Source organism: Panthera uncia (genome assembly GCF_023721935.1).
Source record: "Panthera uncia isolate 11264 chromosome A1 unlocalized genomic scaffold, Puncia_PCG_1.0 HiC_scaffold_17, whole genome shotgun sequence".
Taxonomy (NCBI): Eukaryota; Metazoa; Chordata; class Mammalia; order Carnivora; family Felidae; genus Panthera; species Panthera uncia.
The window spans coordinates 2,607,772-2,624,451 of NW_026057577.1; the positions used below are offsets into that span (position 1 = coordinate 2,607,772).

Consider the following 16,680-nt stretch of genomic DNA (forward strand, 5'->3'; position numbering starts at 1 on the left):
ACAGTCCAGGAATGAATCTCAGTTGATCATGGTGAATAATTCTTTTTATATGCTGTTGAATTTGATTTGCTAGTATCCTGTTGAGAATTTTTGCATCCAAGTTCATGAGGTATATTGGCCGGTAATTCTCATTTTTATTGTGGTCCCTGTCTGATTTGGGAATCAAGGTAGTGCTGGCTTCATAGAATGAGTCTAGAAGTTTTCCTTCCATTTCCATTTTCTGGAACAGCTTGAGAAGGATAGGTATTAACTCTGCTTTAAATGTCTGGTATAATTACCATGGGAAGCAATCCAGCCCAGGACTCTTACAATTGTTAGGGGATTTTTGATAACTGGTTCAGTTTTTTCATTGGTTATGGGTCTGTTCAAATTTTCTATTTCTTTCCATTTGAGTTTTGGTAGTGTGTGGGTATCTAGAAATTTGTCCATTTCCTCCAGGTTGTCCAGTTTATTGGAATATAATTTTTCATAGTGGTCTCTGATAATTGTTTGTATTTCTGTGGTGTTGGTTTTGATCTGTCCTCTTTCATTCATGATTTTGTCTATTTGGGTCATCTTTATTTTCTTTTTGAGAAGTCTGCCCAGGGTTTTATTAATTCTGTTTATTTTTTCAAAAAACAAAATTTTGGTTTCATTGATCTGTACTCCATGTTTTTATTTGTTTTTGTTTTTTTGATTGTATTTTGTTTAATTCTACTCTAAACTTTATTGTTTCTCTTTATCTGGTGTCTTTGAGGTTTCTTTGCTGTACTGCTTCTAGTTCCTTTAGGTGTGCTGTTAAATTTTGTATTTGGAATTTTTCTTGTTTCTTGAGATAGACCTGGATTGCGGTGTATTTCCCCCTTAGGACTGCCTTTGCTGCATCCCAAAGGTATTGGACTGTTATGTTTCCATTTTCATTTCCTTCCATATATTTTTAAAATTTCTTCTTTCATTGCCCATTTGACCCCTTTATTCTTTATCAGGATGTTCTTTAACCTCCATGCATTTGGAGGCTTTACAAATTGTTTTCTTGTGGTTGATTTTGTTTCATAGCATTGTGATCTGAAAATATGCATGGTATGATCTCAATTCTTTTATATTTATTGAGGGTTGTTTTTTGATCCAGTATGTGATCTATCTTGGAGAATGTTCCATGTACACTAGGAAAAATGTGTATACTGCTGTTTTTGATTGAAAAGTTCTGAATATATCTGTCAAGTCCATCTGGTCCAGTGTATCATTCAAGGACATTTTTATTTGTTGATTTTTTGCCTAGATGATCTGTCCACTGTTGTAAGTGGAATATTAAAGTCCTCTGCAATTACCGTATTCTTATTAGTAAGATCGTTTATGTTTGTGATTAATTGATTTTTGTATTTTGGTTCCTTCATGCTGGGAGCATAAACATTTACAATTATTAGCTATTCTTAATGGATAGACCCTGTAATTATGATATAATGCCCTTCTTCATCACTTATTACAACGTTTAGCTTAAAATCTACTTTGTATGATATAAGTGTGGCTACTCCAGCTTTCTTTTGACTTCCAGTAGCATGATAGATCATTCTCCATCCCCTCACTTTCAATCTGAAGGTGTCCCTTGGTCTAAAATGAGTCGCTTGTAGGCAGCATATAGAGGGATTTGTTTTTTTATCCATTTTGATACCCTATATCTTGATGGAACATTTAGTCCATTTACCTTCAGCATTATTATTGAAAGATATGGATTTAGTGTCATTGTGATATCTGTAGGTTTCATGCTTGTGATAGATGAATGTCTAGATCCCATTTGAGTTGCCTTGACTGACCCAAAAATGAGATGTCCACCAAAATTTGCCTAAACAAGCTTATGAGAAAAATAATATAGTATTATTATTTTAAACCACTAACATTTGTATTGGGTTGCTATGCAACTATATTACCTGCAACATATTTTGATTCATGGAAAAGGAATGGGGCCAAAACTAGTACTAACATCATGTCATATTTTCATAGGATCAAGTGGCAGTCAGAATACAAAATAAACAAGCAAGCAAAACAACAAAACTCAAAGAAACTATTAGCAAAAATATAAGGGCCTTGAGAAAACAGTTTCGGACACTAATATAATACTACATGTTCATTGTACTTGAAATTAAAAAATGAATAAAAACAATGTCACTCATTATCAGGGAAGTGAAAATTAACACTACAGTAAGATATTACTTCACTCCTGTCAGAGTAGCTAAAAAAAAAAAAAAAAAAGAATTAACAATTGTTGGTGAGACTGTGGAAGAAAAAGATCTCTCATGCATTGCTGGTGGGAATCCAAAGTGGTGCAGCCACTCTATAAAACAGTATGCACTACTCTATGATTAAACAATCACATTACCCACATAGTGGGTATCTATCCAGAGAATACAAAAATACTAATTTCAAGGGTTATATATAATCCTATGTTTATGGCAGCATTATCTACAATATCCAAGTTATGGAAGCAGCCCGTGTCCAGTCCTTCAATTGATGAATGGATAAAGAAGAAGTGGGGTGTGTGTGTGTGTGTGTGTGTGTATTATTTAGCTATAAAAAATAATGAAATCTTGATATTTGTAACAAAATGAACAGAGCTAAAGAGTGTAACGCTAAAATAAGTCAGTCAGAGAAAGATAAATACCCTCATGGACTTTAAGAAGAAACAACAACAAAAAATGCACAAAGGGAGAAAAGATAAGACAAAGAGGGACAAAAGAAGAAAATTACTTAATTATAGAGAACAAACTTATGGTTTGACAGAGGGGAGATGAGTGGCAGGAATGGTAAAATAGGAAAAGGGGATTAAGAGTACATTTAAACCTTGATGAGCACTGAGTAATGTATAGAATTGTTTTTGCTTTGTTTTGTTTTTTAGAACTGTTACATCACCATATTGTACACCTGAAACTAATATAACATTGTGTTGCTATACTGGAATTAAAATAAAAACATAGTAAAAAAGTTTTATAGGCTACAATTCAACATATGTGCTCTTTCCTTGACCCTCAGTCTCTTTTCAGTAGGGGTCCTGGAAGTAGCTTTTCCATGGTTCCAGTTCCCATGAGACAACTACTCTTTCTATGGTTCTATAAATTGCCTGCCATTTTGCTTTCAAATTCTACATGAAGGACCCATTCATGAGCTCCAGGAAGTCACTTTGTGCAGGTGCCTCCATTTATCAAGGTGATTAAAACTTTCTGTGGTTGCTAGTTTCTTTTCTCTATGTGGCTCTTTGGTGTTCCCTTCTCTTCTTAAATTAACTTTCTGAATTTCTTTGTCTCTGTTTGAAAATATATAAAGTGATTTCCATTTCTATACCTGGACACTCATAAGAATCTCCTTTTTGGAAGATGAAGAAATTAATCACAGAAAAAAATTAAAGTTTTGGAGGTGAAAAGTGACAAACTTCTGAAGCATACACTTCTCATGGGCAAGGAATAAGCAACAGAAAAATGAAAAAAAAAGTGTTATCTCTAAATTCCTTGGCTTAGGATTGGTAAAAGACATTGCCAGCCATATAGAATTGAACAGAACAAATGATTATATGTCTTGACCCACATATATGGGGTGGATACTTCACTCCTCTCATAGAGACCAGAATAAATCACTGAATATTTGTACAATAATATTTTATCATCCACAGATTCCAAATACACATCCTCAGGAAGGTTACTGAGAAAACCACTTAGCCACAGAAGATCACTTTCTAATATTATCATAGTAAATAGGTAATCATGATATTGTAAAGGAAAAACAAACAAAAAAAACAACATTCCAGAGGAATGATACAAGAACAATGATGAAAAAAAAGTGAGAACAATATTCCAAGAAAACAGAAAAGTAGCTTTATTTATGAATGTTCTTAATCTATAATATAGAAGGCACCCAAATACCTGCCTAATGAGAGTTGAGAATATCTAAGAACCAATTCCTTTTGTTTCTCCTACTTTTGACTTCTCTATATGTGTTTATTGATATTATCAGGTCCTTAAATCACCAAATGTTTTGGGGATTTTGATGAATTGCATTTCACAGGTGATCTGATAAAAGAAATCATATCTAGACTTGCTTGGTACCTCCTGATCACCATAACTAAAGGAAACTTTTAGTTGTCTCCATTTTGGAGAGCTGAACTTATTTTGTTGGAGAAAATTAAATGAGTCAAACACTTGTTAATCAGAAGAAAGAACTTGTTGATTCTAATGTTTTATAATAATCTGGACTTCCTTCTTCTCGACTAAGAATCATATTGCACTTCCCCTGTCCTTGTAATATGGGGTGGACTGTTGCACATCAGGGAAATAAGCATGTATAACACCTGACTACGTGATTTAAGATCAAATAACTGACCTTCCATGTTTTCTTTTCACATGCCTCAGACTGCTGATGTTTATGGTGAGAGAAGTATGATTAGCTGCATCATCTTTGTTATTTTATAACATAGGGTTTTATGACATAGGGACTTTTAAGCCATTATTGGTTAAGCAGCATAAATTATCATAATGTATTTCCCAGACTCTAGACACTCATATATTGATTGACTTATTTCTAGTTTATACATTGTGTCATTTCAATGAGAAATTGTGGGTGTATATATATAAGTAATATGCATATGTAAAAAATATAGAAGGGTGCCTGAGTGGCTCAGTTGGTTAAGCATCCAACTATTGATTTTGGCTCAGGTCATGATCTCATGGTCATGAGATCAAACCCTGAATCAGGGTTGGTGCTGATAGCACAGAACCTGCTTAGGAAACTATCTCTCTCTCTCTCTCTCTCTCTCTCTCCCCCTCACCCACCTTCTCTGTATCTATCTCTCTCAAAAAAAAATACATATATATAGCCAACTGGCACATAGTCTCTGACATAAAATATTTGAACATACTGAAGTGAGGTATGATAGAAAATTATATATATGTGAATAAAAAGAAATACACATGCTTTTCTCAAAATCCTTCAATTACTTAGGAGGACAAGAATATAAAAGGATTCTGAAAAATCATATTTTAAATTAAGTTTTCTGTCGACATATTTTAGTAATAAAACTATTGTTTTGAAGTGTAAACAAATTTTATTCTTTCAACTTTTCAAAATAAACACTGAGTGTATCAAAATAAGCCAGGCTTTTAACTTGTGTTAACTATGCCTGTCTTCAATAATTCTGGGGGACAGAAAGTGGTCATAGAATGTAGTAAATTTCTCACAATGCACAGTGTCTGCTTGGAATTCTGTCTGACCTTCCCCTACTCATGCACCCTCACATATGCTCTCTAAATAAATAAATAAATAAATAAACAAATAAAAAAGAACAGGTCCTGTAGTGCCCTGCAGGGTAGTGTCCCCTGATAACTAGAACCTGATGCTTCAGCAGCATCTCATATGTGTGTTGCGTTCATCCTGCTACTGTGTCTGAGTACCATTTCCTTTCAGTCTAGGTATGTGCACTGACTCTTATTGTGGGCTGCATTTGCTCTCTCTGATGTTAGAGAGACCCAGGCTGGTTGGTTCTGAGGGTAGTGGGGGGTGATGGCAAATTTTGCACTGAAGCACTAGTCCTAGGCCAGATTCCTGGAGCATTATGCCCATCAGGGGCTTGGCACATGGAAGCTGTGGCTGGGTGGGGGCTGCATGACATTGACAAAATTTTCAGAAAGCCAAGAGTCAAAGCCAAGTAGGCTTGGAGTGGGCATATCCTCAGGAGAACTGATGTGCGAGGCAGACTGCCAGCAGCTTAGGTAACAAGTGTCTGTGCAGGACCACTTCTAGAAGGTGATTGTGTTTCTCTGCTGGGGGGCAGGAGAGGAAAATGCTCCCAGCTCCTTTGTTCCTGGAGAAGTCTCCAACACACTACAAAATCAGTGCGAACAGGTCTCCTTTTCATTTCTTTCCAGCAAACTCTGGCCTCATGTCACCTCCTTGTGGGCTGTGGTCTCCCTAAGGGTGGGAGCCCCGCTATTACTTACCCTCCTGTCCTACCCAGGGCTCAGTCAGCTGATTTTAAAACTCCAGACTCCAAGTCCTGGTGGTTATACAAAGCATGGAATTTAGCCCCTCTGGTTTTCAATATCAGACATTATGAGGAATCATTCCCATGTGAGCTCTCTGGCACTTTTCCCACTCTGAGCTGACAACTCCCTTCCTTCTGTGGGCAGCTCCCAACCACTACTTCCACGCATCCTAACCTGTCTGGTGTGGCTTGTCTACATATAGTTGTGGAGTCTGTTCTTCCAGTCTTCACATGGCTCTCTGGGTTATTTACTTACATGTGAGTGATAACTAGTTGTACACATGGGATGAGGTGAGTTTGGGTCATCCTCCTACTCTCCTATCTTCTCAGTCTCTTTTTAACACCCTATTAAATCTTTTCTCCTCAACAAAATTTAAACAAGCAGTGGCAGAACGTGATAAATCTACTCTTTAATGTATTTTTAAATCATGGGGCGCCTGGGTGGCTCAGTCAGTTGAGCGCCTGACTTCGGCTCAGGTCATGATCTCACAGTTCGTGAGTTCAAGCCCCACGTCGGGCTGTGTGCTGACAGCTCAGAGCCTGGAGCCTGCTTCGGATTCTGCATCTCCCTCTCTCTCTGCCCCTTCCCCGCTCATGCTCTGTCTCTCTCTGTCTCTCAAAAATGAATAGACATTAAAAAAAAATGAAAAAATAAATCGTTATTATTTTCAAAGTCATTTGTGTACATTTTATTTTTCATTTTAAATGATTCTCTCTTATTTTAATGAATCAAAACTTTCTGAAAGGGCAGATGAAAGTATATTTAACTTCTGGAACCTCTAAAATTCTTGAAAATTAAACATTGTTGGCATCCAGTCATATTTTGCACTACTAGCATATTTTTTTAACTTTTTAAACGTTTATTTATTTTTTTTGAAAGAGAGAGAGACAGAGCACAAGCAGGGGAGGGGCAGAGAGAAAGGGAGACACAGAATCTGAAGCAGGCTCTAGTCTCTGAGCTGTACGCACAGAGCCTGACACGGAGCTCGAACCCACAAACCATAATATCATGACCTGAGCAGAAATCAGATGCTTAACTGACTGAACCAGCCAGGCACCCTGCTACACTAGCCTATTAATAAGACAGTAATTTTAGCAAAAGATGCCAATAGGCCAAGCCCCTTAATAAGGCACAGTAGACAATGATGCAAACTGAGCAAGTTTGATATTGTCAGACAAGAAGAGGGGTTTTAGGATGATGTTGCTCAAAGGGGATGCAAATCAAGCTTGTTGGGAGTCATCTTTTTTACATGAGTAGACCATACTAATATCTTACTATTTAGTAATTTGTTTATGAATTTTGAACTCCAGAAAACCTGCAGTTAAATTACACCTTCTATACATTTTACATATAAAATACATTCTGTTATCTATGCTACAATCTGAGGAAATAAAATGAATACCACCTTAATCAGATTAAAGCTCTTGTACTAATTTGTCAGTACAGTCAAAAAAATGATTTAGGTGTTACTATTTTAGTTTGTAAAGGGGAGATTGATTAATCTTCCCAGTATCTTGGGGAAGAAATGTTGTTTATTCAAACTTTTTCTTAATACAATCATTTATAACATAAAACAATTAAAAGTGGAATTAACCATATGATCCAATAATCTCATTGATGGGTATTTAACCAAAGAAAATGAAAACTCTGATTCAAAAATATATATGGACCCTGATATTTATTGCAGTATTATTTACAATAGCCAAGATTTGGAAGCACCCTAAGTGTTCATTGATAGATGAATTGATAAAAATGTGGATAAAGAAGATGTGGATAGACACACACATACACACACAAACACACACACACATACCTACATATATACAACAGAATATCACTTAGCCATAAAGAAAAATAAAATCGTGCCATTTACAAAAACATGGAGGGATCTAAAGGGTATAATGCTAAGTGAAATAAGCCAGTCAGAGAAAGACAAATACACAAATCAATGTAATCTTAGTCATGACTGAAGGCAAAACATTCACACATACACTTTCTCTGGGCTCCCTTGACTACACTGTTCCTCAGACTGTAGATAAGGTGGTTTAGCACAGGGGTGAAGACAGTATAGAACACTGACACTACTTTATAATGGTTAGCTAACCTGTAGGATTTGAGTTGCATGTAGATAAAAATAGCAGCTCCATAAAACAGTCCCATCACAGAGATGAGAGTAGCATGTGTCAAAAGCCTTTTTGCCAGCTTCTCTAGAACACATCTGGATTACTGCAGCAAGGATAAGACTATAGGAAATCAGAATGAAAGAAAATGGGACCAGGATAATTATTAACATATAACAGACATACATCACATATTCAAAGAAAAACATATCAGCAGAAGCCCAGGGGGTTTCACAGAAGAAATGATTGATCTCATGTGTATCACAAAATGGAAAACTTGGGGTGCCTAGAAGACTCAGTCAGTTAAGCATCTGACTTCAGCTCGGCTCATGATCTCATGGTTGGTGGGTTTGAGCCCAACATCAGGCTCTGTGCTGACAGCTCAGAGCCTAGAGTCTGCTTTAGATTTTGTGTCTTCCTCTGTCTCTCCACCTCCCCTGCTCATACTCTGTCTCTCAAAAATAAATAAACGTTAAAAACTATTTCTTAATGAAAATGGAAAGCTCAGGGCAGCGGAAGCCTGCTATCAGCTGACCCGGGAACCAAGACACCACAGTCATTCTCAGGCATAATTGCCAGCTCATGAGGACAGGGAATTTCAGTGGGTGGCAAACAGCCATATAGTGGTCATAGGACATGGCTGCTAAGAGGAACCCCCCCCCCTTCCCAAAGTGTGGAAGAAGAAGATCAGCAACCCAAGACCAGCATATGAGATGGACTTCTTGTCAGTCAAGTTGCCAGCTGCAATTTTGGGCACAATGGTGGAGACCAACTCTATGTTCATGAGGGAGAGTTGGCTCAGTAAGAAGTACATGGGCTGTGTATCCAGGCATCTTGATGAATCAGGAGAATCATGAGGATCTTGCCCACTGGGGAGGTGAAGAAAGATCCATCACAAAGAGAACTAGGTGTGGTTAAAGAGTCCTAGGAGAATAAAATATGAGGGGGTGTTCTCATTTTTCATAATTTCAAAAAGTGTGACACTGCAAATGAAGAAATAGATGACAGAGTTTTCACCATTTACAATACTCTATTTGATCTACATATTTCTTGATAGGTGCATGTTTGAAAATTATAAACCTTTTTTACATCTTTCATCTGCCATTTACAAATATTTTAACTTGGACATAAAATTATTTATAACTTTTTTCCAATTTTTTTCATTTTCAACATTTTCTAAATAAGTATCCCCCACTTTTATTATTAATTAATTGGCATAATGAATAAACATTCTTGATAAATTGCAATTATATAATAAGTGTGTCTTTGCATCACTTAACACCCATATAAGTGAACAGGAGGACATTATTCACATAATTTGTAATTTACATTTGTACCTTTGCCATATATCATCGCCAATATTATTAGAAGCTGAGATCAATTAATGTGTTTAACTATATAAAAGCTAGGTCTTTTATATGAAAGTTATACATATATAACTTATCAAAAGCTTTTTAAATTTATTTTTTAATTCCAGTATAACATACAGTGTTACATTATTTTCAGGTGTACAACATAGTGATTCAACAATTCTATACATTACCCAGTGCTCATCAAGGTTAATGTACTTTTAATCTCCTCAGCTATGTCACCCATTCTCCCACCCACCTCCCACTGGTAACAACCACTTTGTTCTCTATTTTTAAGAGCCTGTTTCTTTTTGTTTGTCTCTCTTTCTCTTTGTTCATTAATTTTGTTTCTTACATTCCAATTGTGAGTGAAATCGACTATACAGACTCTTAGGGATTTCCTGCAGAGAAGTTATGTATACATTATATCTCTACCGGTTACTATTTTAGTTTGAAATGCAGAGAGACATCCCTACTTTGGATCTTTTATAAAATTGTCATCCACAAATCAAATTGGGGAATGCTAAAAATATGTTATTCACAAATCATTAGAATGTTTTTACACCACACCCCACAATAATTTTTTTTTATTTTTTTTTAATGTTTATTTATTTTTGAGAGAGAGAGAGAGTGTGTGTGAACAGAATAGAAGAGAGATCGGGAGAGAGTATCTGAAGCAGGCTACAGGCTCTGAGCTGTCAGCACAGAGCCCTGACCCGCGTGGAACTCACAAGCGTGAGATCATGACCTGGGCCAAAGTGGGACGCAAACGGACTGAACCACCTAGGCACCCCCCCCCAATAAATTTTTGAATTACAAAGGCAAATAATTTTGAATACTGTTATTTTTAATTGAGATATAACTTATAAACACGAGAATGCTCACATCTAAAGAATACATTTCAACCAGATTCAGTAACTTGGGCTTGTAACAATGAGCCTACTAACAAGAGACAATTCTCACCAGACCAGAAGTAAAACCACTCAAACAAGATAAAAACACTGGGGCCATTTGTATCTCTATCCTAGTTTGACTTCTAAAATTTTCTGCTACTTAAAATACAAAGCTGGTGTTTTGTTTTTAATTTCCTGTCTTTTTCTCAACTTAATATATTTTTAAAGATTTTACCAGAATTTTACATTTACAAAGAGTTTTCTCTTTTTGTTTATAAATAATATTCCCATCTCTGAATGCATTACTGTTTGTTATTCACTGTTTTTTTATGAACATGTGAGCTATCTTCAGTCTGGAAATTTTATGACTAAAACTGCTATTAAACTTTCTTTTGTGATAAGTGTTTTTATTTTATTTGGTAAATGCCAGACAAATTTTTAGTAAATAGTTTTACAAAATGGTTGTTCAATTTTGCATTTCCACCAACAAATCACAAGAATACTATTTGTTCCAAATGACAATTATGGGTAATGTCAACTTTTTTCATTTTACATATTCTAGTATGGGGTAACTCAAGAAACTTTCATTTTACATTTATCTAATGTGTAATGATTCCTAGAAATTTTGTGTTACCCTATTGCTTATGTATGTATCTTCTTTAGTGAACTATAAATTTTCATCATTAGAAAAACAAACAAATATGTAGATACTTCCAAAGCAAAAATAATTTAATAGATTGCTAGTAAATAGTGTATGACATTCATAGAATTATTTGGAATTTTGAAACATTATATTTGCATTTCTTGTTATTATTTTATTTTTATTACAATCTTTCGCTCTTCAGTTTTCAAAGACTATTTTAATTAAAATGGATATTTATGTAATACAACTCTTTGACTATGCCCATTGGTCTTCAATTGTACATTTATTTGTATATTTATTTTAATTATTCATCATAACATAATATTTCAATTCCACTGGCGAAATTATATCTTGAAAATCAGATACATTTTTTCTGCAGCAGGTAATTTTTGCCTACTGAAGAATAGAAATAGGTTACAGAATATAAGGTTTTGGTGTGTGTTCACTAAATATTCCTTGTGTTTTAATGTTAAATGATTATATAGCTGCAATGATTTTCAGGAAAGAAATTTGGCACTTTTAAAGAAGTTGTTGGTTTTTCTATTCAACGCATTTTTTTAATGTTTATTTTTGAGAGAGGGAGACAGAGTATGAGTGAGGAAAGGGCAGAACAAGAGAGGGAGAGAGAATCTGAAGCAGGTTCCAGACTCTGAGCTGTCAGCACAGAGCCCGATGCAGGCTTGAACTCATGAACCGTGAGATCATGACCTGAGCCAAAGTTGGACACTTAACCAACTGAGCCACACAGGTGCCACAATAGGTTGTTGTTTTTTTCAAAGGAAATAATTATAAATATATAGAAATTTATTAATATATCTCTGAATTTGCAACTTTGTATTTATGTGCTCTCCAGAGACCTAACAATAAAATACAAAATTAACTTTGAGACAGTAGTTTAACATAACACATTTAAAAGTTTACTTTCTTACTTTTCCCATTTTTGCTTAATCTGAATCCTATCTTTCACAACACCTTTATAGCAATTTCCCGAGTCTTATAGTCTCTTTCTCATTAACCAAAAAAGACAAATAATCTAGAAAAGAAAATGTCAAGGAGAATGGAAAGTTCCAGTTTTACAAACTGCTGTGGCACTTTGGAAATGGCACCTATAGACTTTAGAAGAAGGGTTACTTGAGGAATTTTTTCCAAACCTGAATGCCATGCTTCAGCATTTCTAATTTTTTAAAAAATATATTTATTTATTTTTGAGAGAGAGACACACACAGAACACGATAGGGGGAGGGGCAGGAAGGGAGACACAGAATCTGAATCAGGCTCCAGGCTCTGAGCTGTCAGCACAGAGCCCAACATGGGGCTCCAACCCACATACAGTGAAATCATGACCTGAGCCAAAGTCGGATGCTTAACCAACTGAGCCACCCAGGTGCCCCTCAGCATTTCTACTTGATCTTTACCGTTTTATTGTAGTTTAAACCTTGTTTGTGCTCCTCAATATAGTCATACTTTGATCCAAAGGTAATTTTGTTATATATTTTATATCTGTAAAAACTTTTAGATTCATACATTAGTTAATCCTTCATTCAAGTGGAGTAAAAATAGTTGAACATAATGAAATAACTGTATATAACAATAAAAGTAAACATAAAATGTCTTTAATTCATTAATTACTCTGTGTATTTTGCTTAACATTTCACTTTCATGTTTTCATTTTAATGATTACCATAATCTGAGAGGTACATTCAATATTTGCATTTTTTGAAAAAGAAAGGCAAGTATATTGGGGCTGAATTCATGGTTCCCTTCACAGAGATCTGAACTCAATTGTCTGATTTTAAATAGCTTTCAGTACAGTTATGCAAGTAGGGGTGGACATCCCCTCATACACAACACAGAAATCCATGGAACTTAACTAACCTTTCCCTTCCTAAAGAACAAGATGTTGTCCAATGAAGCCACTTTGTTGGGTTAAAATAGATTAACAATTACTGTGGAAAACGGTCTTCACATTTGAATGTGAGTTCTCACACCAGAATTTCAGGACTTAAACCCTTGGTTATAATTGGGGCATGTTGTCTAATCTCTGTGAGACCATACAGATCTCCAATTATAAACAACTAATAACTGTAAGATGCTAATCAATACTAGATGCTTAAATAGGGTCCACCATTCATAAATGCTCATTATTGTATACTTGACATAATAATTAGGTGTAAGACCAATAAATTAACTGATTTTTTTTGTTATGTTTACTTTTATATTTAGTTATTTGGTACCCATTTAGTTGACTTATGAATCCACCAAGAATAAAAATAATCATCATTACTTAGATAAAACAGATCTTTTTATGTACGTCTCTGTAGTAGGCTGCCTGAATGATAAGTAGGTTCATTCATTGACTTCGCAAACATGCAGGAGACTCTCAACGCTGCAACAAGTGAGGTCAGCCTAGTGGCCTTCCCTAGAATTTTTATCAAATGTAAGAGACAGACCAAACACAGTTCCTTTAGCAGACAGTATGCTCTCAGGCCCTGAAGAATAGGAATAAAATATGCTAAGAAGAGAGGGTGTAATGGGGAAGGGTTCAGAAAGGTGGGATTTTTTTTTTTTTATTAACAAATGCTTGATATCACTTTGTTTAATCAGTCTGAATCAGACTATCTCCCTTCTGTCTCTGACACCAGGATTCTTCTGCTGTTCCCTGAGGAATGCCTGTCTATCTCTGTGACCCCACCCCACTCCACACAAAGAATTTCCTCATGTACCCTTCACTTCCTCTCCCAGCTGTCTCCTAGAGACCTATGTCACCTATCAAAGGGTGGGTATTTTCTCTTCCAGAAGCTACATGACACAGGACGTCAAGGTGGTAGGTGTCCTTCCTGTGTCTTCTTGGTCCTCTCAAACTATTTATCCAACTTCCCCCTGCATACTTTCAGGTACTTTGATGCAAATTCCCAGATTGAGGCATCACCCCATGCCTCTCACTATAGAAGAAGTGACATTGAAGCAGACACATGAATGCTGTGAGAAATGGTTAGACACCAAAGAGAAGGGACTTGTTGGAAGCCTCTGGGGAACCAGTGAGCCCAGTGTGTTAGATGTGAAAGAACTCATCAACAGTGTTCTGTCCTGGGTGGTGTGAAATTGGTAATGTTTAATGAGGTGAGAGAAGAGGACCCTGGGGTAACATTAGGAACCAGGTAAGAAAAGGATGAGTAAATCATTCAGGGTACATAGAGCAAACATAAACTCAGACAGTGAAACTGTGGCTCAAATAAGATGAACTGTCAGAGCTGGCCAGTTCTAAGCAAGAAAGAGAAGCAAGGAAGAATAAACTAAAGAGAAAAAATACCCACAAAAGGATATTTTTACATGAAACCTTAGATATTGGAAGACTGCAAAGACCTTAGAAATGGAGGGGAAGACTGTAGATGTGGAAGAAAGAATATGGGTGTGACAAAGCTGCAAGAAGGCAAGGTTATATAAATATCAATGCTGTAGTTTCAGTGGAAATGGGAGCTCGAGATAGGGAGATTTGTGTTTTCCTTTGTTTGATTATTTGGTTGCCTGTTTCACAATTTATAGGAAGTGTTTTCCTTTGTTTGATTATTTGGTTGGTTGTTTCATATTTTTTTTAGTGTACCTGGGATCAAATCTGTATGCATTGTAACCTAGCAACTTATATGCAATGCTCAAAACTGTGTTGCAAAAAGAATAAACTGGAGTAAACAAAAAATGTATTTATGGGGAAGGAGAAATTGGAGTCAGACATTTATGTCAATTATCTTCACAATATCATAATCATTTGAGTTTCTATGTCATAAAAGCATGTATTATACATTTTGAATAAACATACTGGAATTATCCTAGATCCCTTACCCCCAAAATGTATGACCCAATAGGAATGTTAAAGATAACAAGAAAGAATCACAGGGAAACCTCTTGCCTTTTCCCTTCCCAAATTATTTTTTTTAATAATTTGGTGAGTTACTTTTCATTAATATTCACACATTATCATTATGCATAATAAGCTACCTGTGGGCTCATAGGTTTCTGCTCCTGAACTCCTGTGTTTTATTTCCTGTACAACACATCCAGAATGAATGCAGGAGTACACATTATTACATGTATATGAAATTCATGGGATAAAGGAATGAGTGTGTGCTTCTGATCCCAACACTCTTTCACTGTCATTGTCCAAAGTGTACTTTATCAGGCACACTCTACTGACTTCAAGAAGAGTTGTGAAGCATGTGGTCACATGTGGATGGTACTGAAGTAGTACAGATTTAGACATTCCATTTTTTTTTTTTAATTTTTTTTTCAACGTTTTTTATTTATTTTTGGGACAGAGAGAGACAGAGCATGAACGGGGGAGGGGCAGAGAGAGAGGGAGACACAGAATCGGAAACAGGCTCCAGGCTCCGAGCCATCAGCCCAGAGCCTGACGCGGGGCTCGAACTCACGGACCGCGAGATCGTGACCTGGCTGAAGTCGGACGCCTAACCGACTGCGCCACCCAGGCGCCCCTAGACATTCCATTTAAAAAGGATAGAATTGATATTTTAGAGTCACCATGACCACACATGGTATGTAGCACTGTGAGAAGGAATAACCCAGGGGAATCATTTACACAAGTAGAACAGGTGGGAGATGATAATTTTCATAAGGAAGAGTGCAGAGATAAAGACAATTTGGGATAACTTTTTTCAGATTTCTGGCTTGGGCTATTGTAAATGGTGGTACCAATTGTGGTACATGTTTCATAGAACTTTGGCAGTTCGTGTTGGGCATGATGAATCTGATGTCGATGTGAGAATATCCTCACAGGACTCCCTTAAATGGGTTATGAAAGCAAAATGGAATAGATGTAAGATCACCTTGCAATGATTCTTTGGTGTATGTTTTTGTGTCCTGAAAAGTCAAGAGGAAAAAAAAAGTTAATTATAATGTCAAATGGCTAGTATAAAATAAATTTGTGAACAGCTCAGCTGACTGATTTCATAATAAGGAACATTGCTTTGCTCCCCCACGCACATCTGTATGTGTGTATATGGGTGAGAAGCAAACCACATACTATCGTTCAACATAATGCATTTCTGTTTCCCCCAGAGAGCCTCATGAACCAATTTCACCAGGTACTGGTACACAATATAGTTCTGATCACCACATCGAATTTTATTTCTTTACTCAGTTATATTCCTTCATATGCTGAATATTACACTCTCTTTTTCTAGTATATGATAGCTTAAATGCTTATTTAAAATATCAAGAAATAATAATAACAATAGTAATAATAAAGAAATGATAGAAATGGTAATATAGTAATTTTAGAAAAAATAATGAAACAACAGTAATAAGCATTGATTTCTGTGTAACTACTATATACTAAGATATGTTCCATGTGTGTGTGTACATGTTATTTTATGTGATGTCAAATTTAATCTTCAGAACAACCCTGTGAAGCATGTGCCATTATCATCCATTTTGATAAAAATTAAAATCAGATACAATTTTATGTGTGATTGATGTGTTGTATTATAATAAGACATGATGTGACGTATTTTAAAAATACTGTATTCACATTAAATTTTCTTGTTTATCTCTTTAAATCATGGAGATTTTAGGTTTATATTGATACTTTCTTAATATAATTATTTGGGTCAGTAACATACATATTCCTAGGCAAAATCATGTCTATCATACATTTATGGC

The 16,680-nt window shown here is 35.8% G+C and overlaps 1 pseudogene; it reads right to left on the bottom strand.

Moving 5' to 3' along the window:
• Positions 1–7,958: 7,958 nt before the first annotated feature.
• LOC125935087 (olfactory receptor 2T8-like) lies at positions 7,959–9,086 on the bottom strand (annotated as a pseudogene).
• Positions 9,087–16,680: the final 7,594 nt, after the last annotated feature.